This window comes from Chiloscyllium plagiosum, chromosome 11, assembly GCF_004010195.1.
Source record: "Chiloscyllium plagiosum isolate BGI_BamShark_2017 chromosome 11, ASM401019v2, whole genome shotgun sequence".
In the NCBI taxonomy this organism is placed as follows: Eukaryota; Metazoa; Chordata; class Chondrichthyes; order Orectolobiformes; family Hemiscylliidae; genus Chiloscyllium; species Chiloscyllium plagiosum.
The window spans coordinates 94,065,024-94,074,431 of NC_057720.1; the positions used below are offsets into that span (position 1 = coordinate 94,065,024).

The 9,408-nt window shown below is 45.0% G+C and overlaps 1 long non-coding RNA gene across 2 annotated transcripts in view; it reads left to right on the top strand.

Annotated features, from left to right (window-relative positions):
- Positions 1-9,408, top strand: part of LOC122554808 — an 18,336-nt gene that overhangs the window by 1,152 nt on the left and 7,776 nt on the right. For both annotated transcript variants that reach the window (XR_006313093.1, XR_006313092.1), the window contains exons 2-3: positions 4,518-4,617; positions 6,937-6,939. This is a non-coding gene — a long non-coding RNA (uncharacterized LOC122554808). The remainder of the gene's footprint in view (positions 1-4,517; positions 4,618-6,936; positions 6,940-9,408) is intronic.

Genomic DNA, 9,408 nt, shown 5'->3' on the forward strand with positions numbered 1-9,408 from the left:
CGGTAACACAATCGGGAGCTGAGTGGCCCTGGTGGTGCCTAAAACGAGTGTCGCTCAGTTGGCTGTTGCTGAGCAGCTGCTGCTTGATAGTCCTGTTGATGACATCTTCCATTACTTTACTGCTGATCGAGTGTGGACTGACAGAGGGAAATTGCCTGGTTGGATTTGCCCTGTGTTTTTGTGTTGAACATGCCTGGGCAATGTTCCACATTGTCGGTCGTGCCAGTGCTGGAGCGGTAAGTGGCTTGGTGGATGGCAAGTTCTGGAGCACAAGCTATCAATATTATTGCCAGAATGTTAGCAGGACCCATAGCCTTTACACTACTTAACCATTTCTCGATATTATTCGAACTAAATTGAACTGGCTTAAAGCTCACATCTGTGACGTTAGGAACCACTGGAGAATGCTGAGATGGATCATCTCACTTTGCATCTGGCTGAAAAGTACTGCAAATGCTGTCATCTTATCTTTTGAATGGATGTGTGAAACCCCTCCATCAGTAAGAGTGAGGATATCTGTGGTGCTTCCTGCAACGAGTTGTTTATTTGTCCATTATCATTCACAACTGGGTGTGGCAGAACTGCAGAGCTCTGATCTGATCCATTGATTGTGGGGTTACTTAGCTCTGTTGTTTGCTGCTGATGCTGCTTGATATGAAGATAGTCCTGCTTGGTAGCTTCACCAGGTTGGCATTTCATTTTTAGGTATGCCTGGTGCTGCTCATGGCATGCCTTCCTTTTTGTCCATTGTGATGGGTGAGTGAGGGATGTACAAACCTATGAGATTACAGATTGTGCTGGAGTACAGTTCTGCTGCTGTTGTTATCCCACAGTGCCTCAGAGAGATCCAGTTTGAGTTCCTACATCTGCCTCATTTAGCACGGCGATAGTACCACTCAGCACAATGGAGGTTTTTCTCAACTTTAAGGTGAAGCTTTGTCTCCAAAATGACTCTGGATGGTCGCTCTTACCGATACTGTCATGGACAGATGCATTTGCAGCTGGCAGATTCATACTGATAAGATCTAGTATGTTTTTCCCTCTTGCTGGTTCCGTTACCGCCTGCTGCAAACCCAGTTGAGCAGCTATGTCCTTGAGGACCCGACCAGCTCAGTCAGTAATCCTGCTGTTGAGCTACTCTTGGTAGATGACTTTGAAATCCTGTACCCAGAGTAGGCTTCTCACCATTTTATTGCCTCAGTGCTTCCTCCAAGTGTTATTCAACATGGTGGAGCACTGATTCATCAGCCGTGGGAGCAATGTACGTGGTAATCAGCAGAAGCCATGAACTTCCTGGTGTCCAAAGTCAATGCTGAGTACTCCCAGGGCAAATGGTTCCTGTGTGTACACAACTGTGCCATCACCTCTACCTGGTCTGTCCTGCTGGTGGGACAGGACATATCCAGAGATTTCAGGAGAAAGTGAAGACTACAGATGCTGGAGATCAGAATCGAGAGTGTTGTCCTGGAAAAGCACAGCAGATCAGGCTGCTGTAGGGGTTAGGCGCGAAACGTCGATTCTCCTGCTCTTCGGATGCTGCCTGACCTGTTGTGCTTTTCCATCATCACACTCTTAATATCTAGGGATGGTGATGGTGGTATCTGGCCATTATCTGTCAGGGATTACTCTGAGTACTCTCAGGGATTACTCTCCCACCTCCAACACACCCCGTCCACCTGGACACCCCGTGCTGGCCTCCTACCTGCCCTCGACATCTTCATAGCAAACTGCCGCCGCGATATTAACCGCTACCTGAACACTATCCACAACTTTACTGACCTTAGTGTCATCCGCAAATTTACTAATCTATCCTTCTATGCCCTCATCCAGGTAATTTATAAAGTTGACAAACAACAGTGGACCCAAAACAGATCCTTGCGGTACACCACTGGTAACTGTACTCCAGGATGAATATTTACCATCAACCACCACCCTCTGTCCTCTTTCAGCTAGCCAATTTCTGATCCAAGCCACTAAATCATGCTCAATCCCATGCCTCCATATTTTGCGCAATAGCCTACCATGGGGAACATTATCAAACACCTTACTGAATTACCTCGACACGGTCCTGTCCCCATTAGTCCAAGAACTCCCCACCTACGTTCGTGACACCACCCACGCCCTCCACCTCCTCCAGGATTTCCGCTTCCCCGGTCCCCAACGCCTCATCTTCACCATGGACATCCAGTCCCTGTACACCTCCATCCCCCATCACGAAGGACTCAAAGCACTCCGCTTCTTCCTTTCCCGCCGTACCACCCAGTACCCTTCCACCGACACCCTAAAAAAAAAATTCCTGAAGAAGGGCCTGTGCCCGAAACGTCGAATCTCCTGTTCCCTGGATGCTGCCTGACCTGCTGTGCTGTTCCAGCAATAAAGTTTCAACATTACTCTGAGTATGACTATGTGAGGCTGTTCCTTGACTAGTCTGTGAGACAGCTCACCATGTTTTGGCACAAAAAAAACAGATGTTAGTGAGCAGGATGTTGCAGAGTTGCGAGGGCTAATTATGTGGTTGTATTTCCTAATGCCTTGTTAGATGCCAAGTGGTGCATCCAGTTTCATTCCTTTGTTGAGGCTTACCAGTAATTATTACAGTGAGTAGCTTGTTGGGCGACTGTCAGGTTGGCAGGATTATTTTCGCCATTGACAATGGTTCCATGGAGATCAGGAGATTCCTAATTCCGGTTAATTTTTTTTGAATTCAGATTTCCCCATCTGCCGAGCTGGGATTCGAACAAGTACTTCAGTTGTACATTTTAATATTCTGGATAAAAGTTAAATACATTTGGTTTGTTCACTCATTTTAAATATCACTTACCCTGGTTTTGTTTCTTTGTAAAACACTGTCCATCATCTTGTCTCCTTCATCCTTCCCTCCAACAAGAGCAAGGAGCACATTGAGTTTCTCTGTCACTAAGACTGAGACAATCCGATCAGCTGCCTCTTCTGCTTCTCTCCCTCCCACTAGCCCACCGAGACAAACTGCCTCACATGGTATGCCTGATTTTTGTCCCAAACTTACATCTTTCTCCAATCTCTTGTCAAGCCTTATCAGAGCTCACCTTGATCTTTTACAAGCCTCGCTAAACTACAGACATTCCAACTGTTTCCTCCTCATCACTCCCCCTCGCCAATTCACAGGTATTGTTCCTTGTTCTGTCTGTCTGTCTTTACTGGTTATGTCCTTCTCATCCATTCTGCACAAAAACCTAACATTTGACTTCACTATCATTTGTAAATCGTGCTCCATCTCCACTCTCCCTTTCATTTCTGAATTCTTTGTATTTGGTGTCCCTCAAGGATCTATGCTTGGTCCTTCCTGTTTCTCACCTACGCACTGCCAGGAGGTGACATCGTGCAAAAGCACAGTGTGAGGTTTCACATGTACACTGACAATGCCCAGCTCTCCCTCCCCATCATTCCTCTCCATTGCTCCACTGTTACTCAGTTAACAAACTGCTAATCACACTCCCACTACTCGATTAACTGCAATTTCCTCCAATGAAACATCGTAATGGTTAAACCCATTACCTTCAGTTTCTATTACAAATTCCTTTCCATTACTGCTGCGCCCCTCCCTCTCACTGGGTGCAGTCTGAGATAGAACTAGACTCTTCACAATATTGCTGTCATATCTTTAACCCCAAGGTGACCTTCTGATCAGACATCTACGCAATCACAAACACCATGAATTCCAATCTCTAAAATGTTGCTTGTCTCCACCTCACCCCAGCTCCATTGCTACTGAAACCCCATACCAGTGTCGGTGTTACCTTAAACTTGATGAATCTGAAATGAACCCTTGATTTCGTGACTGACCCAGAATCTGCTAGCTTTCAGTGTTTCCTGCACAATTACCCCCGATCCCTTTGTGATGCAGCTTTCTACAGTTTCCACCATGTAAATAGCACTCTGTTCTCTTATTATCCCCTCCAAACTGACCAACTTCACATTTTTCGCAAATTATAATCCATCTGACAACTTGCTGCCCCCTTCTCCTGTGCATCTCTCTCTCTTCACAATCCTCCTAGAACTTTACAGTTATGCCTTTTCCAGGAGTTCCCGCCCCCATTCTTCTAAACATTTACTGGGAGCACTGGGCAGTGTGAAGGATGCAGAGTTGCTCTGTTTTTAGGGATACTCTGTGGGAGGAGCTTGCTGCCCATTGGTCAGAATGGAGGCAACTTGCCCATCGAGCTACATGAGCCTTTCGCACCCCATGTCTTATTGATGAGGCACAGCGGCAGCACGGAAGGAAAAAAAAGAAGCAAATCCTGCTCTCCACATCTCACTGACACTTGGAATATTCTGTCCCATGTGTCAAAGATCTTACCTATTCATTCACATGAAATTCCAAGGTGCAAACACCTAGAAATCCATATAGATTTCCACCTGAACTGACTGCTGACCTCCACAAGGGGTAATGTGTCCAGTCATCCTGGGCCAGGAGGAGGGGATGGTGCGAGTTTCTAACCTGAACTGACAGTGATGGGTTTTATAAACTTTTATTACAGGATACTACAGGTGGACATTCAGATGGTAATCTCAGTCATTGTAACACCTAACTCTGATTGAATTAGTCAATTCATCAGGACCTGGATATTTGCATTGTGTGTGAGTATTGTATTCCATCTGAATCCCACTTGCTGCATAAAAGTTCTCCTTTGAATCTTCCCAAACCTTTAATGTGTGTCCTGTAATCCTTGTATAATGAGCTGATGGGTGTAAGGTTTATTATTATAACGTGTAACTTTTCCAAACCCCTCTGTCACAGCTCCTCTCAATTGCCTTTGCTACAAGGAGAGCACCTCAGCATCCCCAAACCCCTGATTCCCCAATGTCTGTTTGCTGTCTTTCAGGCATACATCAGATTGCGTTGGAACATTCTCCACTTGCCTGCATCAGTGCAGCCCCCAACACTATTAAAGAAAGTGAACATCCTCCAGGACAAAGCATTGTGCCTGAGTGGTGTCCCATCCACTACCTTCAGCATTCCCTCTCCCCGTCCCAGAGACACAGTGGCATCACTGTGTAAAAAGTAAAGGCAGCATTGTCCTACCAGACCATAGGGCTGCTCTCTCATTTGGGAGAAAACTGGAGCACCTGGAAGAAACCCATGCAGACACTGGGAGAATGTGCAAGTCCCACAGAGACAGTTGTCCAAAGCTGGAATTGAACCTGGGGTCCTGGCAGCAGTGCTAATCACTGTGCCACCCTAAAATTGTAATTTGATTCACAACTACCACTTCCTCTGATAGTTCATTCCACACACAAACTATTATCTGAACAAAAATAAAAAAAAATTCCCGAACGCCTTTTTAAAGCTGTTCTGCTGTCACCTGAAAAGGTATGAACCCAGTCTTGAATTGCGTCCCTTCCTGTAAAGGACACCTGCTGTTCACATTACTGATACCACCCCTCCATGATTTGAGAAACATCTAATAAGGTCACTCCTCAGCCTCCTGCGCGCCAGTAAAATAAGTCGCAGCCTATACAGCCTCTGCTTATAATTCAAACTATCCATTCCCATCAAATCCTGGTAAATATCTTCTGAATCCGCTCCAACTACATAATGTCCTCCCGATATCAGCATGACCAGAACTGGACACGGAATTCCAGAAAAGGCTTCCCCAACATCCAAGATAATGTCCCAACTCTTGTACTCAAAGGTCTGAGCAATGAAGGCAAGTGTGCCAAGCACCTTCTTAACCACCCTGTCTGCATGTGACAGACTTGAAAGACCCGAATCCCTCGGTCTCTTTGTTCCATGTCACCACTCGAGGCCCTGTTTTTAATTAGTGTCAGAATGCCCTCGTTTGTTTTATCAAGATGTAATATTTTGCATTTATTCCAATCCAAAAATCCCCAACTACCCTGAGCATTAAAGACAGTAGGAGTATACTTAAGAGGAAAATCAGGAGGGCAGAAAGGGGACATGAGATAGCTTTAGCAAATAGGGTTATGAATAATCCCAAGGGTGTTTATAAATACATTAAGAACAAAAGGGTAACTCGAGAGAGAATAGGTCTCCTCAAAGATCAGTGAGGTAGTCTATGCATGGAGCCGCGGAGATGGGAGAGATACTAACTGAATATTTTGCATCAGTGTGTACTGTGGAGAAGGACATGGGCAATATAGAATGTGGGGAAATAGATGTTGACATGTTGAATATGTCCATCTTACAGAGGAGGACGTGCTGGGAGTCATGTAACCCGTAAAGCTTGGTTAATCCCCAGCACCTGATCAGGTGAACCCTAGAACTCTGGGAAGCTGGGAATGTGATTGCTGGGCATCTTGCTGAGATATTTGTATCATCGATTATCACAGGTGAGATGCCAAAAGACTAGAGGTTGGTTAACGTGGTGCCGCTATTTAAGAAAGATGGTAAGGACAAGCCAGGGAACTATCGACCAGTGAGCCTGACATTGAGGCTGGGCAAGATGTTGGAGGGAATCCTGTGGAACAAGATGCGCGTGTATTCTGAAAAGCAAGGACTGATTACTGATGGTTAGCATGACTATGTGGGAAATCATGTCTCACAAAATTGATTAAGTTATTTGAAGATGTATCACAGAGGATTGATGAGGGCAGAGAGGTGGACATGATCTATGGAATTCAGTAAGGCGCTCGACAAGGTTCCCCATGGAAGACTGGTTAGCAAGGTTAGATCTCATGGAATGCAGGGAGAACTAGCCGTTTGGATACAGAACTGGCTCAAATGTAGAAGGCAGGGTGGTGGTGGAGGGTTGTTTTTCAGATTGGAGGCATATGACCAGTGGAATGCCGCAAGGATCAGTGCTGCGTCCACTACTTTTTGTCGTTTATATATATGATTTAGATATGCGCATAGGAGGTATAGTTAGTAAGTTTGCAGATGACACCAAAATTGGAGGTATTGTGGACAGCGAAGAGGATAACCTCAGATTACAACAGGATGTTGTTCAGATGGGTAAGAAGTGGCAGATGGAATTTAATTCAGATAAATGCGACATGCTGCATTTTGGAAAAGCACTAAGTGGCAAATTCCTAGATAGTGTTGATGAACAAAGATATCTTGCAGTGAAGGTTCATATTTCCTTGAACGTAGAGTTGCAGGGAGATAGGATATTGAAGAAAGTGTTTGGAGTAATTCCTTTATTGATCAGAGCATTGAGTATCGACGTTGGAAGGCCATGTACAGGACATTGGTTAGGCCTCTTTTGGAATATTGTGTGCAATTCTGTTTTCCATCAATCGGAAGGATGTTGTGAAACTTGAAAGGGTTCAACAAAGATTTACAAGGATATTGTCAGGGTTGCAGCTGCAGGAAGAGAGCAAAAAGGCTGGGGCTTTCTTTCCCTGGAGACTGAGGAGTGACCTCCGTAGAGGTTTATAAAATCATTGGTAGCACGGATAGGGTAAACAGACAAGGTATTTTCCCTGAGTAGGAGAGTCCAGAAATAGAGAGCATAGGTTGAGGGTGAGGGGGAAACATATAAAAGGGAACGAAGGAGCAACTTTTTCACGCAGAGAGTGGTGCGTGTATGGAATAAGCTGCCAGAAGAAGTGGTGGAGGCTGACAATTATAGCATTTTTAAGGACTTTGGATACTTGACATGAATAGGAAAGATTTAGCGGGATATGGCCCAGGTGCTGGCAAGAGCGATAAGGTTAGGTTCGGATATCTGGTCGACATGGACAAATTTGACCGAAGGTTCTGTTTAGTGCTGTTCATCTGTGACTCTCAGCTCAGTGGGTTTTGGTCTCTTCAAAGATAAATCTTAGTCTGTTTTATTTTAGTTAAGCTACAACATTCAGTAGGGCGACGGTTTATTTCTTTAAATACACATCTTACGATACTTTGATTAAGTTTTTAAAAATAAAATATGGGTACTAATTTATTCTAGAGTAGTGTTTTGTAAAGCTGTAAGACTGTGTGACTTTTCTGGGTGTGTGGACTGTTAAGGTGCAGAGATGGCCATTCGGACAGTGATGTGCTCTTCCTGTTAGATGTAGGAGATTAAGGAAAGTTTCAATGATCTTGATTGTCTGCAGGAAGTGAGGATGCAAATCCTGTAGGATTTCATGGACCAGATGGAGCGATGGTTAAAGGTAATGAAGAATTTACAGGAGCCGGGGGGTGTGATAGGTGGCAGTTTCAGAAAGTTAGGAAAACTGCCGATCCAGTCAGGTAGATGNNCCAAGTATCTAGTGTAATGTGAGGTATATCAGGTTCCACGCGATCGATGGTGATAGGGGGCTCTCGAGTCTGCAGCACAGACTGCAGTTTCTGTAGCGAACAGTGAGACATCAGAATGGGGTGGTGCCTCCCTACTGTCTGGGTGAAGGATGGCTCTGAGGGTGCAAAGTATTCTGAAAGGGGAGAATGATCAGTGGGAGATCGCTGTACAATGGTACCAATGACATAAGAGAAAAGGATTAAGTCCTGAAGAGACAATATAGCACATTAGCCTGGAGGATAATAAGCAGGTCATTGTGGGTAGTAATATCTGGATTACTCCCGGTGCCACATGCTAGTGAGAGTAGGAATAGCAGGGTAGAGCAGATGAATGCGTGGCCAAGGATCTGATACAGGGGAGAAGGATTCACATTTTTGGATCATTGGAATCTCTGCTGGGGTAGAATTGACGTGCATAAGAAGGATGGATTACACCTGAATTGGAAGATGTCTAATATCCAAGCAGGGAGATTTGCTAGTGCTACTCGGGAGGTATTAAACCAGTGAGGGCGTGTGGATAAACCTAAAGAGATAGTGAGAAAGGAGGTAAGTCTGAGGCTGGTACAGTTGAGAAGTTAGACAGGCAAGGGCAAGGCACAGAATGAGGTAGAACTGACAAGGTACAATAGACAATCGGTGCAGGAATAGGCCATTCTGCCCTTTGAATCAACACCACCATTCATTATGATCATGGCTGATCGTCCACAATCTGTATCCTGTTCCTGTATTATCTCCGTAACACTTGATTCCATTATCTTTAACAGCTCTATCCATCTCTTTCCTGAAAGTATCCAGAGATTTGGCCTCCACTGCCTTCTGGGGCAGAGCATTCCATAAACCCACAATTCTCTGGGTGAAGACGTTTCTCCTCAACCTTGTTCTGAATGGCCTTTCCCTTATTTTTAAACTGTGTCCTCTGGTTCTGGAATCATCCATCCGTGGAACCATGCTTCCTGCTTCCAGAGTATACAACCCTTTTATAATCTTGTAGGTCTCAATCAGATCCTCTCTCATTCTTCTAAACTCAAGTGTATACCAGCTCAGTCGCTCCAATCTTTCAACATATGATCATTCCGCCTTTCCGGGAATTGACTTCGTGAATCTACCCAACACTCCCTCAATAGCCACAATGCTCTTCCTCAAATGTGGAGACCAAAACTGCACACAATACTCCAGGTGCGGTCTTA